The 19,996-nt window shown below is 46.5% G+C and overlaps 1 pseudogene; it reads right to left on the reverse strand.

The window, feature by feature from the left end:
• Positions 1-1,786: 1,786 nt before the first annotated feature.
• On the reverse strand, positions 1,787-8,667 carry LOC119328226 (annotated as a pseudogene).
• Positions 8,668-19,996: the final 11,329 nt, after the last annotated feature.

Consider the following 19,996-nt stretch of genomic DNA (forward strand, 5'->3'; position numbering starts at 1 on the left):
AACTTTCAGATTATATCAGAACGGCCGCATAGGAGGAATTCAAGCTTTAAAGCAAAACATAAATAGATTAACTATAAAATTGTCTTTTACAATTTTCATACACCTCACTCGAACATTATGTCTTTCGAGCACTGACCCTCTATAAAGCGGGCGGCCTCTAGGACGTCTTCAAAATAATGTTCCGGTTCCGGGCGGTCCTTGCCTTCGGGCGGACTCTTCGTCGCAACATCGATGGCCTTCATCTTCCCCCAGAATGTTTTGACTCGGGCAAAAGCCATTCACACACCCTCAATGCACGATGATCGCTTCACAGCATCGATACGCGACACCGCATCAACAAGCCTCTGCACCAAACCGAAATAGCTATTCGGAACAGGCTCGGTTGGCCACAACCGGATTATGACATCCTTCATGGCAGCACCGGATATCCTATGAAGTTCGGACCATTGGGACATCTGTTCAGTGAGCAACAGAGGACGCTTTGATGCGCCAAACTGTGACCAAAAAAGCTTCTCCATTGCATATTCATCTCGCACTTGGTAATACTGCGCCGCATCGGTAGAACTCTTCGGCAAGTCCAAGAACTCGTCCGGAGAGCTCCATATTTGGTTAAGCTGGGCATACTTCGGGTCATCGAACTTAGTTTGCAGCAGAAAGGGCTTTCCAGCCGCAACCTCCCTCGCCTGTCGAACCTCCTCACGGGCTGCTCTGAATTCCGACCGCACTGCTCTAGCCTCTTGTAAGGCCTTTTCCAGATCAACCATTAAGGCTTTACTATCCTTCTCCAAAAACTCACAGCGGCCGGTAGCATTCTCCAGTTCGAGCGTCATAGTGGATATCTTCTCCTTATCTTGGCGTTGTGCAGCTTGTTCAGATTTTAATTCAGCCGACGTCTTTTCGGCAACATCATTACTACGACGGGCTTGCTCCTTGGCCCAGGCCAGCTCTGCTCGAAGAACTTCAACGGCGGCAGCACCATCTGCAGCCATGCATATTCCAGCATCTAAATCTCAGCATCATGCTTATACCACAAAAATGTATGAGGATTGACCCGAATACATACCTTGCGACTCGTCAATACGCATATTGATTAAAGCAAGATCATCCCCTGCCACATCAAGCTTCCACTGCAAATCGGCAATTTCCATCGTTCGGGAAGCGGCCAAGGGAGAAGCAGCCCGTGTTCAAAGTTGATCAGGTTAGTCCTCAAACGATCCTTTTCGATCCTCCGTTTTGCTTCCCAGCGGAAGCCAACCCGAGTATTAGGGGCTACTACCTATACACAGGCGCATCTTTACAAGCCTTTTGACTCAAGCTCCGCCGCTGCTTAGAAGCATGTGCACGAAGACTTCCTGCCCGTCATCGACAAGTTCAAGCCAGCTCCGATAGGGGAGAGGCGACAACGACGCATCGGCGGCTCGATCTGACGGCGGTAGTGGTTGTTCGATGATCCCAATCTCATGTACCTTTTTATTATGTTTAAAATGCTTTATACTTTTGATGAACTTTTATAATACATCAACAAGACACAGGATACAGGGACAGTGTTATCCACGGTAACCACGTCACGTATCTGCCCTAACATGCATACATATTGGCTACCAAATTTCATCGTAAAACCAAAAGAGAACCAGCATAATTACGGGTGCTATGTCGTGCAGTTTATTTTTGATGTTACAAGCAAGCTCGCCATAGCTACAACCTTGAAGCTATGTTTTTCGAGGTTGAGCTTCGCATGCTATCTTCCCTGCATCGTTGATGCCAAACACAAAACATCTATAGCGGCTCACAGACGAGAGCCGTGCGGCGCCTCGAACCCCAGGCTCACCGCCGTCAGCGGCTTCAGCAGGCTCTCCGGGCCGGCCTCGATCACCTCCACCAGCCGCGGCCACAGCCTCGTGCCGCCCATGAACCACGACCCGTCCCCGCTCGGGCAGGGCACCGCCATCATCGATGCCGAGCCCAGCCGACCGTGCCGCAGCCACGGCGACACCATCCTCGGCTTCCCGAACCCCAGGTCCCCGTCGATGGCGAACGGGAGCATCCCGGAGATCACCAGCGCCGGGATGCCCAGGCCGAGGTTCACCGCCTCCGTCCATTTCCCGCCGTCCTTGTACGCCGTTTTGTTCACCTCCACCCAGTCCACCAGCTCCTGGAACCTGTCCCTGCTCATCACGGACGCCATGGCCGCGCCCGCGGCGGCCGCCACCTCGTGCAGCGGCGCGCGCAGCAGCTCCGCCACGCTCGCCTCGCGGGATGTGTAGGTGACCACGTTCCCCATGTACATGTCCAGCGCGCCCTCCGACGGCTCGATGCACCTCCGGCCTTCGAGGATCCACGCCATGCGACAGTTGGGTTCGGAGTCGCCGACGGCCCGCGCCAGGAGCTTCCAGACGTGCGCGCACAGCGCCACGAAGCGCGAGGTGCGGCGGCCGCCCCCCGGGGACGCCGCCTTCTGGAGCCCGGCGAGGTCGGCCGCGTCGATGCGGTACACGCGCCGCTCCATGGCCGCGGCCAGGAGGGGGTTGATCATGGTCTCTGGCGTGAACCTATCGAACTCGGCGTCCAGCAACGAGCTGTACCGCGGCGGCGACCGCGGGACGAGCAGGGACGACCGGTCGAGCAGCGGCCCGCGGGACAGTCCCCCGCCGGTGCGGGCCATCTCCGCGAGGCTGTTGAGCAGCACGATGAGCGCCCGACCGTCGGCGAGCAGGTGGTTGGTGCCGACGCGCACGCGAACCGGACTACCTACAGAGACAGCGCGAGCCCCGCATCAAACGGGATCTGGATCATCCCGAGCGAGCCGTGGAAGCGCTCAAAGTCGACGGCGGCGAGGCGGACCCCGGCAGCGTCGGCGACGACAAGCTCGGCGCCGGCGTTGGAGCAGGTGACCTCGGGGACGTTGGTGTCCGGGTGGTGCATGTTAGACTAAGTATATATTAGATATACGTGTTGTAACATAATTTGTATTTGTACGGTTCCCTCTTATAAATATATGACAGCCGTATCCACCAAGGGTATCGAGCATTGTTCCAAACCCTAATTTGTTTAACATGGTATCAGATGACACGTTCGATTCGCGCCACGCTTCCGCCTCCTTTGCTGCCGCTACCGCCGCGTCGGCCTCCTCTGTCGTCCCGCCTCCCTTGACCCTGGCAACGGACTCGCCCTTCATGGCGTCCACACCGCTCGCCTGGGCTCGGCAGGCGGCCTCGGACTCGCGCCCGACGGCGCCGTCCCGATCTCCCGCACTCGATCCATCTACATCGGCTCGGTCTCCCGCGCCCTCCTACGGCGCCCCGATCCTCGCCCCGGTGCACTACGACGCTGCCCCAGGCCAATCCCGCGACGCACCGCTGGCTACTGGTCTCTACGGCGCTGCCCCGGGCGATTCCCGCGATGCGCCGCTGGCTTCTGGCCCCTATGGCGCTCCTCCACAGCAACCCTACAGCGCTCCCGTTCCGCACCCATACGACGCTCAGGGCCTCTACGGTGCCCCTATCCAGCAGCCCTACGGCGGGGTATACCCTGCACCGTACGTCGCTCCGTCCTCGACGCTATATGCGATGTCGCCCGTCGTACCCAGTGAGGCACTGCATGGCGCGCCCTATGGAGCTCCTGGGTCACACACCGCGCCACCTCTGCAGTCCTACGGCGTGCCCTCTGTGCAGCCCTACGGTCATCACCAACACTCCCGTGTGCTGCCTCCGTCGGCCGATGCGCTGGTTCCATACAGTGCCCCTCCGATGTATGACTCGCAGCTTCCCACATCAGTGTCCGAACCAGGACCATTCCACTTTGCTCATCTGGTGACGGTGAAGCTCTCTGCTGATAACTACCTCCCGTGGCGCGCTCAGGTGTTACCGCTGATGCGTAGTCACTACCTTGAGGGGTATGTCGATGGTACGCTGCCCTGTCCGCCGGCCATGGTTCCGGTGCCCTCAGCTGCAGGTGGTTCTGTCATGGTGTCCAACCCTGCTCATCGTCGGTGGATCGCTCAGGATCAGGCTATTCTGGGTGCTATTCAGTCCTCGCTCACTCCCTCCGTGGCCGGCATGGTGGTCTTTGCCGCGACGTCGAGGGATGCATGGGCCATGCTCGACTCCATCTTCTCTTCACAGTCGCTGGCTCGGTCTTCTGCCATCCGTAATCAGCTGGGTGAGGTCAAGAAAAATGATCTCTCCGTCACGGCCTTCTTCAACAAGGTCAAGACCCTGGCTAATACACTATCATCCATTGGGAGGCCTCTTTGTGACGAGGAGTTCACTTCATTCATTCTCAATGGGCTTGACGAGGACTATGATTCCCTTGTTGAAAACATCAACGGACGTGACACGCCGATGCCGCCTCGCGATCTCTATGCACGCCTCCTCAACACCGAACAGCGACTAGCTGCTCGCCGCTCCGTTGGTGTCTACCCGGAGGGTCCATCTGCGAACGCTGCTCTTCGCGGAGGTGCTCGCGGTGCCAAGCAGAAGGCGCCGTCATCTTCGGGCAGCCAGCCCCGTCCGCCCGCTCCACCTCCATCAACGTCTAGCCGCAAGCGGCTCCACTGTGAGGCGTGTGGCGGTGGGGTTGAGTGTCAACTCTGCGGTATTGAGGGACACTTGGCGTCTCGCTGCCATTGTCGCTTCAAACGAGATTTTCTTGGCATTGGGAACAATGGGAAGAGCAATGAGAAGCAAGCTGCCCTCGCTACACAAGATCCTGGCTTCACTCCATCATACTCTGTGGATCCTGCCTGGTACATGGACACGGGCACCACGGACCACTTGACGAGCCAGCTTGACAAAGTGGCCACTCGCCAGCCCTACACCGGCCATGATCAAGTTCGCACTGCAAATGGATCAGGTATGCCCATCTCACATGTTGGTCAGGCATATCTCCTTTCACGTACCACTAAAACCTTGCGTCTGCTTGATGTCCTTCGTGTTCCCTCAGTCACACGTAGTTTACTCTCGGTTCCTAAATTAACTCGTGACAACAATGTGTTCGTTGAGTTTCACCCTTTTTATTTTTTTATTAAGGACCGGGACACGAGGGACGTTCTTCTTAGTGGTCGAGCTCGTGATGGCTTATACACGCTTGATGTGCCACGAGCCTCCCAAGTTTTCAGTGGTGTTCGGGTGTCATCGTCGCAGTGGCATTCTCGCCTTGGCCACCCTGCCACTCCCATTGTGTGACATGTGCTTCATCGTCATCGTCTTCCTGTTGAGTCGAGTAATAAGGAGTTTCTAGTGTGTGATGCCTGTCAACAAGGCAAAAGTCATCAGTTGCCTTTTTCTGTATCGAGTCGTATTGTCACGGCTCCTCTTGAACTTGTGTTTTCCGATGTATGGAGCTATGCCCAAACTTCTGTCAGTGGTCACAACTATTATGTCAGTTTCATCGATGCTTTCAGTCGCTTTACTTGGATTTATCTTATTAAGCGCAAATCTGATGTGTTTCATGTCTTTATGCAATTTCAAGCACATGTTGAGCGAATGCTTAAGCACAAAATCATCCATGTCCAGACTAGGGTGGTGAGTATCGTAATCTTAACACCTTGTTTCAGAAGCTTGGCATCTCACACCATGTGTCTTGTCCTCATACACATCAGCAGAATAGTGCTGCTGAGCGCAAGCACCGTCACATAGTTGAAACTGGTCTAACACTTCTTGTGCATGCCTCTGTCCCGTTTCGGTTCTGGAGCGATGCCTTTGTTACTGCCTGTTTTTTGATTAACAGGATTCCCACACGACTTCTTCACATAAAGTCTCCGCTGGAAGTGTTGCTCAATGAAACTCCTGATTACTCCCTACTCAAAGTGTTCGATTGTGCGTGTTGGCCACATCTTCGTCCGTATAATAAGCATAAACTTGAGTGTCGGTCCAAACAATGTGTGTTTCTTGGATACAGTCCTCTCCACAAAGGTTATACGCGTCTTCACATTTCGACGAATCGTGTTTACATTTCTCGCGATGTTGTGTTTGACGAGACTGTCTTCCCGTTTTCCACACTCATGTCACGCACCGATACTCCCATCACTGAGTTGCACTCTTTTCCAGTTTTGCTTGATCAATTTGTGGATGCTGCATATTCTCCTTTGTTGTTGCCTAACCATGGTGCAGGAACTGGACGAGGCGCTCGACTTGAGCTGCTTGATGATGATGTGGACACTACTACGCCGGCTGCTGCTCCATTGACTGCCCCGGCCGCTACGCCCACTGTCCTCGACGTCGATCGCGCGTGCATGTCCCATGCACGTGGAACCGATGGGGCTCCCGAGTCGCCTGGGCTGGCGGCCTCGCACATGCCTGGGGTGGCCTCTCCGTCGCCTGGGCTGGCGGCCTCGCGCTTGTCTCGGGTGGCCTCTCCGTCGCCTGGGCTGGCAGCCCCGCTGTCGCCTGGGGCGGCCCGGCTGTCGCCTGTGTTGGCTGAGCCCGCGGCGCTAATGGACAGGGCACCTGATTCCCCTGGGCCGGCGGACTCGCCATCGGTGTCCCCTGGGCCGGCGGACTCGCCAACCACTGCATCCTCGTCACCTGGCTCGTCGATGCCACCCAGCCTGTCTTCGCCGACCCTGACCGTGCCCTCTGTCATGGCAGCTCCATCGCCACCGCCACCTGTCGTCCTGCGTCCCCATACTCGCAGCAAGAGTGGCATCTTTCAGCCGAAGAAGCGCATCGATGGCACCGTCGCGTGGCTTGCGGCTTGTGTGGCGCATGCTGAGGCTGATCCTACAACTGAACCACGACATTTTCGAGCAGCACTTGGCATTCCGCATTGGCGTGCTGCGATGGAGCAGGAGATCTGTGCTCTTCGGAAAAACAACACTTGGCGTCTCGTTCCACCTCCATATGGTGTCAATATCATTGACTCTAAATGGGTATTCAAGGTGAAGAAGCATGCTGATGGCTCCATTGAGAGGTACAAGGCACGCCTGGTTGCCAAGGGATTCAAGCAACGGTATGGCATTGATTATGAAGACACGTTCAGTCCTGTTATTAAACCAACTACTATTCGTGTTCTCCTCTCCTTGGCTGTCACTCGTGGATGGTCACTTCGACAGCTTGATGTTCAGAATGCCTTCCTTCATGGAGTTCTGGAAGAAGAGGTTTACATGCATCAGCCGACAGGTTTTGTTGATCCTTCTCAGCCACATCATTTGTGTCGCCTTGTCAAGGCTCTCTATGGTCTGAAGTAGGCCCCGCGTGCCTGGCATGCCCGTCTTGGTGCTGCTCTTCGTGTACATGGGTTTGTTCCTTCTACAGCGGACACGTCTCTGTTTATTCTTTAGTGACCTGAGGTGACTATGTACGTTCTGGTCTATGTTGATGACATTATTCTTGTCAGTTCGTCTGCCACTGCTACAAATCGGCTTGTGTCCTCTCTTGGCGCTGAGTTTGCTATTAAGGATCTCGGGAGACTACATTATTTTCTGGGCCTGGAGGTTCTTCATTCTGATGGTGGCTTGACTCTTACTCGGAAGACATACTCTCAGGATCTCCTGCGTCATGCAGGTATGTTGCAGTGCAAGACTGCTATGACTCACATGTCTGCCACAGACTAACTGACAGCTCTTGCTGGTGACTTGCTCTCTCCTGAGGATGCCACTGAGTACCGCAGCTTTGTGGGTGGACTGCAGTACTTGCTCATTACTAGGCCAGACATATCATTTGCAGTTAACCGTGTGTGCCAGTAACTTCATGCACCTCGTGATTCTCACTGGTCAGCTGTTAAGCGTATATTGCGCTATATTCGTCACACCGGTTCCTATGGACTCCATCTTCAGCCTGCACGTTCTGGACTGATCTCAGTATTTTCTGATGCCGATTGGGCTGGTAGTCCGGATGATCGGCGATCCATGGGGGGACATGCTGTGTTCTTTGGACCTAACTTGATCGCCTGGCAAGCCCGCAAGCAGGCTACGGTGTCTCGGAGTAGTACTGAAGCTGAGTACAAAGCCGTTGCTAATGCCACAGCTGAGATCATGTGGGTACAGTCATTGCTTCGAGAGCTGAAGGTCTCCCCAACTCAGCCACCTGTTCTTTGGTGTGATAACATCGGTGTGATGTATCTGTCAACCAATTCAGTATTTCATGCCCGAACGAAGCACATCGAAGTTGACTATAATTTTGTGAGGAAACGTGTTGCTTAGAAGCTCCTTCAGATTAAATTTGTTTCTTCTAAGGATCAGCTTGCTGATATTTTCACTAAACCCCTGCCCTTGCCTTCTTTTGAAGGATGTCGTCGCAATCTTAACCTCCTGAGTGTTTCAGGACATAGTTAAGATTGAGGGAGGGTGTTAGACTAAGTATATATTAGATATACGTGTTGTAACATAACCTGTATTTGTACGGTTCCCTCTTATAAATATATGACAGCCGTGCCCACTAAGGGTATCGAGCATTGTTCTAAACCCTAATTTGTTTAACAGCGCACGACGCGGCCGGTGAAGGGGAAGAAGCGGGAGAGGTAGGCCGGGAGCACGGCGCGGACGGTGGCGAGCACGGGGTCCAGGCCGCACGGCGGAGGTGGGTAGATGCTGACGAGGTAGATGGGCAAGGGGCCGAGGACGAGGTCGAGGTTGGAGGCGGCATGCACGGCCGGCGAGCCCGGGGGAGGGTTGGAGGCCCGGACCAGCTCCCGCGACGCGATGAGCAGGTCGAAGCGCTCCAGCGGCATCTCGACGAGGTGGCAGGTGCGGCGATCTTTCTTCCTATCGTCGGAGCTCAGAGTAGGAGTACTCTGTATCCGCGTCAACGGTGACTCCACTCTGCACAACAAGCTTGAACCTCGACAGCCTCCTGAAGTTGTACTTTTGGTCAAAGTTTGTCCCTAATATTTTGGTCAAAGTCTGATCATCTACTGGACTAACGAAAACGGCCTCTTGTATAAAGGCAATAAGTTTTTTTTCAGTTTGGCTAAGTCTCATTATATCCCAATCAATGTTATATTTTTTCGATCTTGCATTGAGATTTGTACACAAAATTCTTTTCAGTTTTCTTTTTTCGTTTCAAATACTATATCACTTGATTGAGACTTAGACAGGTCATTTTTGCCTTTTGTAAGGCATAAAAAATATTTAGAAAACACGTTTGGTGTTGGAGCTTCATGGAGCTCAGTTGTTTTGAAAAAAAAAAGAAAAATCACATTTCAAAGTTTCTTCTTTGCTTAAAGTAATAATACACTCATATATAGATGTGCATTACATGTGCACAATTTTTTTATAAGAAAATACATTGAGACATGAGCTACACAGAAAGGCAAAATGGCTGTTATTTTCTGTAGTGAACAGTACATTCACTGTTCATTATTTTGCGAATGCCATTTGTCATTTTGATGTAGCTCGCTTGTCAATGTATTTTCTAAGAAAAATCTTAACACGGGAGGTATACAGGTCTATCAACTGGAGACACAACTTGAATATACACATCAATTGGTGTGTTCAAATTGAGTGATGGATTTAACACATATTTGTTCTGTTCTGCGACTTTGGTTCAAGTTTGTAAGTCTGTGTGCTGACTCACGAAATATGTTGGGGGTGCTTTTTCAGGGTCTGGCACATGCTAATTATGTCCGTATGATTATCTAAATCAATAAAATCCAACAGATAAGATTAATCTAAGGACCTACCTAGGTGCAAATAGCAATTAAATAGGCGGAGGAATCTTCTGGCGGACGAAAATTTCCCTGCCCCATTGCGGCAACTTCCTCGTATGTAAATCCCGTGTCCCTAAAATCATGGTAACCTCCTGCGCCCCTCACCACCCACCTCCCACTTCTTTTGTTCTTCGTCCCCACGCCTCGATCCCCTTCGCCCTCCTCTTCTGAAGCCGCCGGCATCCAGCACGTGGCCTAGAACCTGAAAGATTCTTTGGTTGAAGCCAAGTCCGACATCATTGTTAAGGTTCGTTAGTCTCATGTATCTCCAGCTTTAGACATGTAACCGAGTTTTCACCGTTTGAAGCTATGGCTTGCAGCCGAACACCTACAACTATTGTTTATTGTTTTCTTTAGCTTTATAACTTGCATTGGGCATTGTTTATTACTTGTTCTTGCTTAAATTGATCATTTCATATTGTCCAACTTGGAAGATGGAAATTATGTACAACTGATATTTTGTCCCATTTGGTATGCACTTTGGACTATCATGACAGGTGTTCAATAAACTGTCTTTTCGCTTTCAGATTGGTATCGGGAAAGGTTCTAAATCTTTTGAGGAAGCACTTGCAACTGGGTTCACTGAGAGAGCGGGACATTGGGAGACATATATGAGACGGTTTTGGGCAGATATCTTGTGGTCCCGTTCATCTCAGATTCTGCACAGTAGCGCATCATGCTAACTAGCTTTTTGCACGATTTTAAGATTTCCTTTGTCAAGTGTTTGTTTAGACCAGACTAGCTTTCAGGATGATGTTTCCTTGGTTTAATTAATTAATTAATTAATTAAATTTGCATGCTCTGGATGAAGCACACTACGAATCATTCACTGCATGATACATTTGTCGAGTCCCGCCATCACTTTATTCTATCCTTGTAATTGAAGTTCTCATTGGTTAGAACTAAAAAAAATGATTTGGGGTGAAGCGTTGAAGGCCTGAAGCCAAATGTTCCTAATAAAGAAGATGACCTGCACAACTCCTGTGAAACAAGGCCAATGCTATGTGCAAGATTGTGTTGCTTCATGCAGACACTTTTTATCATTCACTTTTATTATTCAAATCTCTATGGTCGCCATAGATGCTGCTGTTACATGGATTTATCACTATTTTTCATGTGTTGTTGTAAACAGAACACCCTCTATACTGATATATTTGGGAACGGAGGGAGTAGTATACAGTAAGCTTCGTTTCACGCAGGAGAGCTAATCTTACATGGAAGTTAATTAACCTCAATATGAATTCAAAAATAGATACTCACACAAATTTCATGCTTTGATCGAGACGTGCGTTGCACGTGCATACTTACTAGTGGTTACTAAAGGGCTTACTAGGAAGAACCCTATTCCGCCGAGACGAAGGCACCAAGCGTTGAAGCCTGTTCGGCTTTGTGGAGACGGAGGGACGAAAGCGTTGAAGAATAAGCAGGCATGTTCAGCGTTGCAGAGAAAAAAAACTAATGGGCCTTACCACCGCCCGATGGCCGCTGTTACGAGAGGAACTGGGCGGTCATCAACAGCTGAAACTGGGCTGCTATTTAGGGTGAATCCTAAATGACGCTTACTGCAACTGATTGTCGACCAAAGGGAGCTGCGTAAGACATAGTGAGATGGGCCGACCCATTTTAGTTTATTGTACTTTCTAAAGATCCGGGTTTTTAGACATTCTAGCAGGTTCTGGTCGGATTTGGTTTTTAATGGTTTCTTTAGTTTTTTTTTCTGATAATTATTCTTCAATAACTAAAAAAGTGTTCAACTTTGTAAAAAATATATTGGAAAAAAGTTAAATAGTTTATAATTTAAAATTCTGTTCTTGTTTTAAAAAATCATTTATTTTAAAGTTTTCTTCAAAACATTCAAAAAATATTTGGAATTTCCCAAATTATTTGCTTTATCCAAAAAATGCCCGTTGATTTTAAGACCTGTTCATACTTAAAAAAAGGAATTTCAAAAGTAATCATAGTTTTAAAAAATGTTCAGGAATTTAAAAAATTGTTTAAAATTTTCATTAAAAATAGAAAAAATCTACTTTTAAAAATTAAGAAATATTCATGTTTTTGCACACAAAAAGCAAAACCAATTGCAACTTTTTTAGGAAAATTAAAAAACCAGACACGAAAACAAAAAGTGATGTAGCGCTACCGATATTGAGTTGGCTTGCCATGAGGAAGCACCCTTTGCAGGAGGCCGTCATTTTGACGCAGCATATGTCATAATGGACCTCTGTTGTTCATCAGGGAAAATTATATTGTATGTGTTAGGGATTATTGGGCCTGATGATCTAAGGTGTTCGAACTTAGACCCCCTGAAAACTGGGTGCCCTGTGCCATCGCGCGGGCTGCACACACATAGGCGTGGCCTTGGATTTGTGCTTTTGTGGCATGCATTTAATCTACCCAGCATGGCTATTCACAATTTACCTAATGAACAAAGCTCGTCTGCTATCCGCTAAAAAGAACCGAGTTTATGAAAAGGTATACACGACTTCTAGATTTAGGTTGTTCTTGTATAAAAATGTTGGTACTTGTGTTAATTAACTGGGCGTGTCCATATGGGGTGGTCGTCACATCTTCCTAACTTTGTCGCATAGTACTTAATGAGTAGAGCTAATGCCAATATGCATGTTTGAAAAAAAAACATTTTACAATATATTCATCGAGATCTCTATACTTGGGGCGCCTTTATGTCGTTACTGGTGCGTAAATGTAGTTGTTGCCATGTCTTCATAGACTATGGTTTTAATTTAATGACAAGACGCATTGGCATCTATTAAGCGAAACCGTTATTTGGCATAATTCCAAATTAATCTTATATTGGGTTGTTATTATTCTGTTAGTCTTATGCAATCAAAGGAAGTATTCGATGCTTGTCTCTTGAGCGGGAATTCATATTTGTACTATCTTCCAGTCTATTTAATGATCATAGCTACTATTTTTGAAACTTTGAAATGCGATTTTTTTTATGTTTTTGTAAAAAAGCTCCATAGAGCTCGAGCACCAAAGGGATGCACTCCCGTTCAGGAAACACAGTATATCTATACTATTATTAAACAAGCGAACATTTTCTTTTTTACCAACACCCCATTTACTATACATGGGTTAATTATGTTCGTCTGATTATCTAACTCAATGAAATCTAACATATCAGATTAATCTAAGGACCTAGCTGGGTGCAAATAGCAATTAAATAGGCCAACAAATCTTCTGGTAGACGAAAATTTCACTGGCCCGTTGCGGCAACCTCCTTGTATGTAAATCCCATGTCCTTTAAATCACGGTGACTCCCAAAATCATGGTAACCTCCCGTGCCCCTCACCACCCATCTCCCACTTCTTCTGTTCGTCGTCCCCACGCCCCGATCCCCTTCGCCTCCTCTTCTGAAGTGGTCGGCGTCCACCACGCGACCCCTCCTCTTCTCCACCAAGCCAGCCCGTCCCCACACGGCGAGCCCATGCAGATCGAGGCGTCTTCCATGCAGAGGACGTCGGGGCGCACGAGGAGCCTCCATTGCGCTCCCTTCCGACGGCCGCTCGGCGGTAACCCAGCGGACGAATTTTTCAAGGAAGCTTAGGGCGGTTGCTTGGGGTCCAGAAAGAATTTGTGTATTAACATGGGTGACTGGATTATGAGGTTAGCTTTGTTCTTCTATTTTGGGGGCGGGGATTGGATTGAGTTGATTTGTGGTGTGTTTGCTTGCAGATGTCCAGAAGATGGGGAGTGCAAAGTGGGTCAACTAGAGGTGCTTGGAACTGTAAAAGAACAAGACGAACACAAACTTAAGGCATGTGCAATTACGTAGAATTTGATATGCAATGCTCAGCTGTTGTGTTAGGTGTTATCGCAAATATAGCTCCTAGCACGTTTAGGGCCTGATATGCTTATGTGACTGATTGGTATGTTAATATCTTCATATCCTAAAAAAACTCTTCAGAAGATTTTGAACTGAATTTGATTTTGTCAGTTCTCGGTGTTATAGTAATCGTGTTTTGTCTTTTATTTCCTCACATATGATGGCTGGTTTCGGTATCATATTTGCATATGCTGGCTGGTTTAATACCATTAGCCTGCTGCCAATTTATGGCTTTTGAATTTAGAATGTGCACAAGTTAAATCCTTCTCTTTACCAGAAACAAATGTGCAGAATTAGCATGTACAATAATTATTTTATTTATCTTTGTTGAATAGTTTTTTCACGACGTTTATCTATAACCATTCAGGTCAGGAGCTTGTGGAACACTTTAGTCCATGAATAATCTGTTCAAAGTACCATGTTCTCGATTAAGCAAGGTTATTTTCACATCTGTAACGGTCTCCTCGCCTGACACGAGGAGGTATGCACGACCACTGCCACACCATCGCTATTGTTATCCCTCCTCGGGATTGGGTTTGACAATTTGTTTTGTGTGTGTTGTTCCCTGCAATACATCGTGAGGGGCGGGTGGAACTTCTTCCCACTGCTCCCCGGGGCATTCAAGGGCGTCAGGCAGATCGGAGTCATCAGATGGTGCTCCCTGGTTCAGTCCCAACTTTACTTTGCTCGGGATTTACAGGTCTATCAACTTAAGGCACAACTTGAATATACACATCAATTGGTGTGTTCAAATTGAGTGATGGATTTAACACATATTTGTTCTGTTCTGCGACTTTGGTTCAAGTTTGTAAGTCTGTGCGCTGGCTCAAGAAATATCTTGGGGGTGCTTTTTCAGTGTCTGGCACATGCTAATTATGTCCTTATGATTATCTAAATCAATGAAATCTAACCGATTAAATTAATCTAAGGACCTACCTAGGTGCAAATAGCAATTAAATAGGCGGAGGAATCTTCTGGCGAACGAAACTTTCCCTGCCCCATTGCGGCAACTTCCTCGTATGTAAATCCCATGTCCCTAAAATCATGGTAACCTCCTGCGCCCCTCACCACCCACCTCCCACTTCTTCTGTTCTTCGTCCCCACGCCTCGATCCCCTTCGCCCTCCTCTTCTGAAGCCGCCGGTGTCCAGCACGCGGCCTAGAACCTGAAAGATTCTTTGGTTGAAGCCAAGTCCGACATCATTGTTAAGGTTCATTAGTCTCATGTATCTCCAGCTTTAGACATGTAACTGAGTTTTCACCGTTTGAAGCTTTGGCTTGCAGTCGAACACCCACAACTATTGTTTATTGTTTTCTTTAGCTTTATAACTTGCATTGGGCATTGTTTATTACTTGTTCTTGCTTAAATTGATCATTTCATATTGTCCAATTTGGAAGATGGAAATCATGTACAACTGATATCTTGTCCCATTTGGTATGCACTTTGGACTATCATGTCAGGTGTTCAATAAACTGTCTTTTCGCTTTCAGATTGGTCTCAGGAAAGGTTCTAAATCTTTTGAGGAAGCACTTGCAACTGCGTTCACTAAAGAGAGCGGGACATTGGGAGACATATATGAGATGGTTTTGGGCAGATATCTTGTGCTCCCGTTCATCTCAGATTCTGCACAGGTACGCATCATGCTAACTAGTTTTTTTGCACGATTTTAAGATTTCTCTTGTCAAGTGTTTGTTTAGACCAGGCTAGCTTTCAGGATGATGTTTCCTTGGTTTAATTAATTAATTAAATTTGCATGCTCTGGATGAAGCACACTACGAATCATTCACTGCATGATACATTTGTTGAGTCCCGCCATCACTTTATTCTATCCTTGTAATTGAAGTTCTCATTGGTTAGAACTAAAGGAAATGATTTGGGGTGAAGCGTTGAAGGCCTGAAGCCAAATGTTCCTGATAAGGAAGATGACCTGCACAACTCCTGTGAAACAAGGCCAATGCTATGTGGAAGATTGTATTGCTTCATGCAGACACTTTTTATCATTCACTTTTATTATTCAAATCTCTATGGTCGCCATAGATGCTGCTGTTACATGGATTTATCACTATTTTTCATGTGTTGTTGTAAACAGAACACCCTCTATACTGATATATTTGGGAACGGAGGGAGTAGTATACAGTAAGCTTCGTTTCATGCAGGAGAGCTAATCTTACATGGAAGTTAATTAACCTCAATATGAATTCAAAAATAGATACTCACACAAATTTCATGCTTTGATCGAGACGTGCGTTGCACGTGCATACTTACTAGTGGTTACTAAAGGGCTTACTAGGAAGAACCCTATTCCGCCGAGACGAAGGCACCAAGCGTTGAAGCCTGTTCGGCTTTGCGGAGACGGAGGGACGAAAGCGTTGAAGAATAAGCAGGCCTGTTCAGCGTTGCAGAGAAAAAAAACTAATGGGCCTTACCACCGCCCGATGGCCGCTGTTACGAGAGGAACTGGGCGGTCATCAACATCTGAAACTGGGCTGCTATTTAGGGTGAATCCTAAATGACGCTTACTGCAACTGATTGTCGACCAAAGGGAGCTGCGTAAGACATAGTGAGATGGGCCGACCCATTTTAGTTTATTGTACTTTCTAAAGATCCGGGTTTTTAGACATTCTAGCAGGTTCTGGTCGGATTTGGTTTTTAATGGTTTCTTTAGTTTTTTCTGATAATTATTCTTCAATAACTAAAAAAGTGTTCAACTTTGTAAAAAATATATTGGAAAAAAGTTAAATAGTTTATAATTTAAAATTCTGTTCTTGTTTTAAAAAATCATTTATTTTAAAGTTTTCTTCAAAACATTCAAAAAATATTTGGAATTTCCCAAATTATTTGCTTTATCCAAAAAATTCCCGTTGATTTTAAGACCTGTTCATACTTAAAAAAGGAATTTCAAAAGTAATCATTGTTTTAAAAAATGTTCAGGAATTTAAAAAATTGTTTGAAATTTTCATTTAAAAATAGAAAAAAATCTACATTTAAAATTAAGAAATATTCATGTTTTTGCACACAAAAAGCAAAACCAATTGCAATTTTTTTAGGAAAATTAAAAAACCAGACGCGGAAACAAAAAGTGATGTAGCGCTACCGATATTGAGTTGGCTTGCCATGAGGAAGCACCCTTTGCAGGAGGCCGTCATTTTGACGCAGCATACGTCATATAGGACCTCTGTTGTTCATCAGGGAAAATTATATTGTATGTGTTAGGGATTATTGGGCCTGATGATCTAAGGCGTTCGATCTTAGGCCCCTTGAAAACTGGGTGCCCTGTGCCATCACGCCGGCTGCACACACATAGGCGTGGCCTTGGATTTGTGCTTTTGTGGCATGCATTTAATATACCCAGCATGGCTATTCACAATTAACCTAATGAACAAAGCTCGTCTGCTATCCGCTAAAAAGAACTGAGTTTATGAAAACACGACTTCTAGATTTAGGTTGTTCTTGTATAAAAATGTTGGTACTTGTGTTAATTAACTGGGCGTGTCCATATGGGGTGGTCATCACATCTTCCTAAGTTTGTCGCATAGTACTTAATGAGTAGAGCTAATGCCAATATGCATGTTTGAAAAAAAAACATTTTACAATATATTCATCGAGATCTCTATACTTGGGGCGCCTTTATGTCGTTACTGGTGCGTAAATGTAGTTGTTGCCATGTCTTCGTAGACTATGGTTTTAATTTAATGACAATACGCATTGGCATCTATTAAGCAAAACCGTTATTTGGCATAATTCCAAATTAATCTTATATTGGGTTGTTATTATTCTGTTAGTCTTATGCAATCAAAGGAAGTATTCGATGCTTGTCCCTTGAGCGGGAATTCATATTTGTACTATCTTCCAATCTATTTAATGATCATAGCTACTATTTTTTGTTGAATTTTAACCATGGACATATATGGTGGAGCACTGCATGTATGGTGGAGCACTGCAGCAGCTAGCGCAACTGGCCTGCGACAATGCAGCTCCATATCACCTCAAATCCTCTATCTCCACCATATTGACTCCAAGGTGCAGCAGTGGGCTAACGCAAGCCAGTGAACGGCAAGGCACTGCAGTGAGCATGACAATGCAGAGCACGCGTCGTGCAGAGCGCGCATGCATGCAAGAACAAGAGCACGCTGGCTTGGGGATGCAGCAAGGCAGCGTTCGAGCTAATTTTCGTGTTCCTACTTTTTTCGTCCCATAATATAAGAACATTTTTCAAGCTACGCCTGGTGTTCCTGTACACGGATGTGCAACACATGCTTTGTTCATGAGTTTTTGCAAGTATTTCTGAAAATTATGAGTAGTAATTGGAGTGTAGATTTATAGAGGTGGACAATTCGGTGGTTAGTTGGTGGCCGTAGAAAATTAGTAAATAGTTCACTTTTGAACACATGACATGATCTGTACTTACGCAATGTAATTAGTAATTATGTTTTTCCAAATCAGTTATTTCAATCAAAAGGGATGTGAATGATTAAGATTCATTAAAAATTGACAATCTGGGAAGGTCTACCTTCTTCCCAAGGAAGAAAAATACTAAATGAGGTTAGGTTATTAGTGGACGTTGATTTTCATAAGTGAAGCCTAGCCTGCCATGAGGTGAAGAATGGGAGAGTTTATGTGAACGTTGCGTTTTGTCTTATCTATATGTCTTGAGCGGACATCATGGATACCATCAGGTTTGGACATGGACACAATATTTCGCCCGTGGGTTTTTTCTTGGGTGGGCAGATGCTGTCTTCATGGATATGGATTTTATTTTGTTCAACCCGGTCCGAACTCCACCCATTGCCATCCTTAATGGTTTGATTGCAATATTCGAAGAGAGTATTTATTCTTTATCCAGGTTCCCTTCTTTCATCTATAAGATCATATCATCTCAACAAGAAAAATAAAATGTTTGATTATTATGAAAACAATAAGAGACACATAAATAAAACAAACTTCATGATATGAGACATGGAATACCGAACATGCATATTATTGCCTTGAATGGGGCTTAGTAAATAGTCCAAATGATAACAATTTTCCAAATGAAAATGTAACTAGATTTTATTTCAATGTCGCACTAAAAGGTAATTTCTAACTAGCATCTAAGGAAGTCCTCCATACTCTATATGAGCATTGGCATCTTGCTTGCCAGGAGAAGATTCTGGAGGAGCATCAACCCATCCACCATTAACCATAGAAGACTGTCCTACATCGGTACCATTATAGCCCAAGTAACCATCCATCCCTAGAAATCTATTGTAGAGTTGTTGATCTGGTAGAGAAAAACCCCATTGGTCATGGCCAAATGGGTCATCCACAACAAAATCGTTGCCACTTGAGTAGACCAATAGTGGAGAGGCTTCCATATTATGCTCAGTTGTTGAGATAGGGCTTGCATTGTTTTGTGGTGGGTGCACTATGTCGCAAGGGCTTATATAGTCCTCGACATGTAAATCTGTTGGAGGCAGATCCTGTACCTGATTAGGTATGCCTTGTAGCTGGGAAGCAAACTGTGGCCCTGAAGTCGCTGATGCAACATGGAACATTTGTGGTGCCCGAGGAAAAACTGGTTCCACATTGTGATCTGGTGGTGATACTAGTGGAGTGGAAGGCATATGGTGTTGCGGAAGATGATGATCCCACATTGAGTGCACTGATGAAGGGATAGTATTCAAGCTCTTTGGTGGTGGACCACTTGATGGTAGCATGTTTTGAATCACGCTTGCATCACTAGTTATGGCTTTGTAGCTATGATGCAATTTAGGCAGCCGACGTCTAGTGTCCTCATGGACACGAGAGAGTTCATTGAAGAGCTTTTTAGCATCTTCCAGGTTGAGATCTTGTTCCTTCGAGAAGATAAGGTTTGCCACCATACCTGGGTACTGTTCTTGGATTTGTTTCACGTGTTGGATGGAGAGTTCATTTCTCTTATCCTCCATCCCATGCTCCATATCAAGTCGAACCACCTCACTTTGTAGTTGGGAAATCTTGGCACTTGTTTCCTTCTCAGTGAGTCGATTTCCTAGCGGTGCCGCTGACAAAAAAACATCGACAATGGGGCCAGCTGATGGCGTCCCGAATGAGTACATTTTCTTCTTTCCTGTCTCCAGGATGACAGCAACCCTAGCACCAGTGATGGCATTGAGGTCGGCAGCGCTCTTGAATAAACCGCCACGTCGCTTGAAGAAGGTGACATCACGCTCTTTGTCGTCATGGACATAAGCGATACCCACCCGCCTACCCCTCCTCGGCATACCAAATCCTATAATGACAAACAAACCTACTACTATAAGTAGGAACCAAAAGGATCTGCAAGATTTACTGAAACCATTGGCTAACGACATATTCGTGGGAGATATGTGGAGATGCATTTCCCTTATATAGAAGTGGACATGTATAAACAAAATTATCACCCCAAGGACCATAAAACTTGTCCATTTTACACAAGAGGGTTTGACTAATACTACATAGTTCACTCAAAAGAGTTTCATCTATGTGTAGTCATGTTAGGTCCAA

This window comes from Triticum dicoccoides, chromosome 7A (genome assembly GCF_002162155.2).
Source record: "Triticum dicoccoides isolate Atlit2015 ecotype Zavitan chromosome 7A, WEW_v2.0, whole genome shotgun sequence".
In the NCBI taxonomy this organism is placed as follows: Eukaryota; Viridiplantae; Streptophyta; class Magnoliopsida; order Poales; family Poaceae; genus Triticum; species Triticum dicoccoides.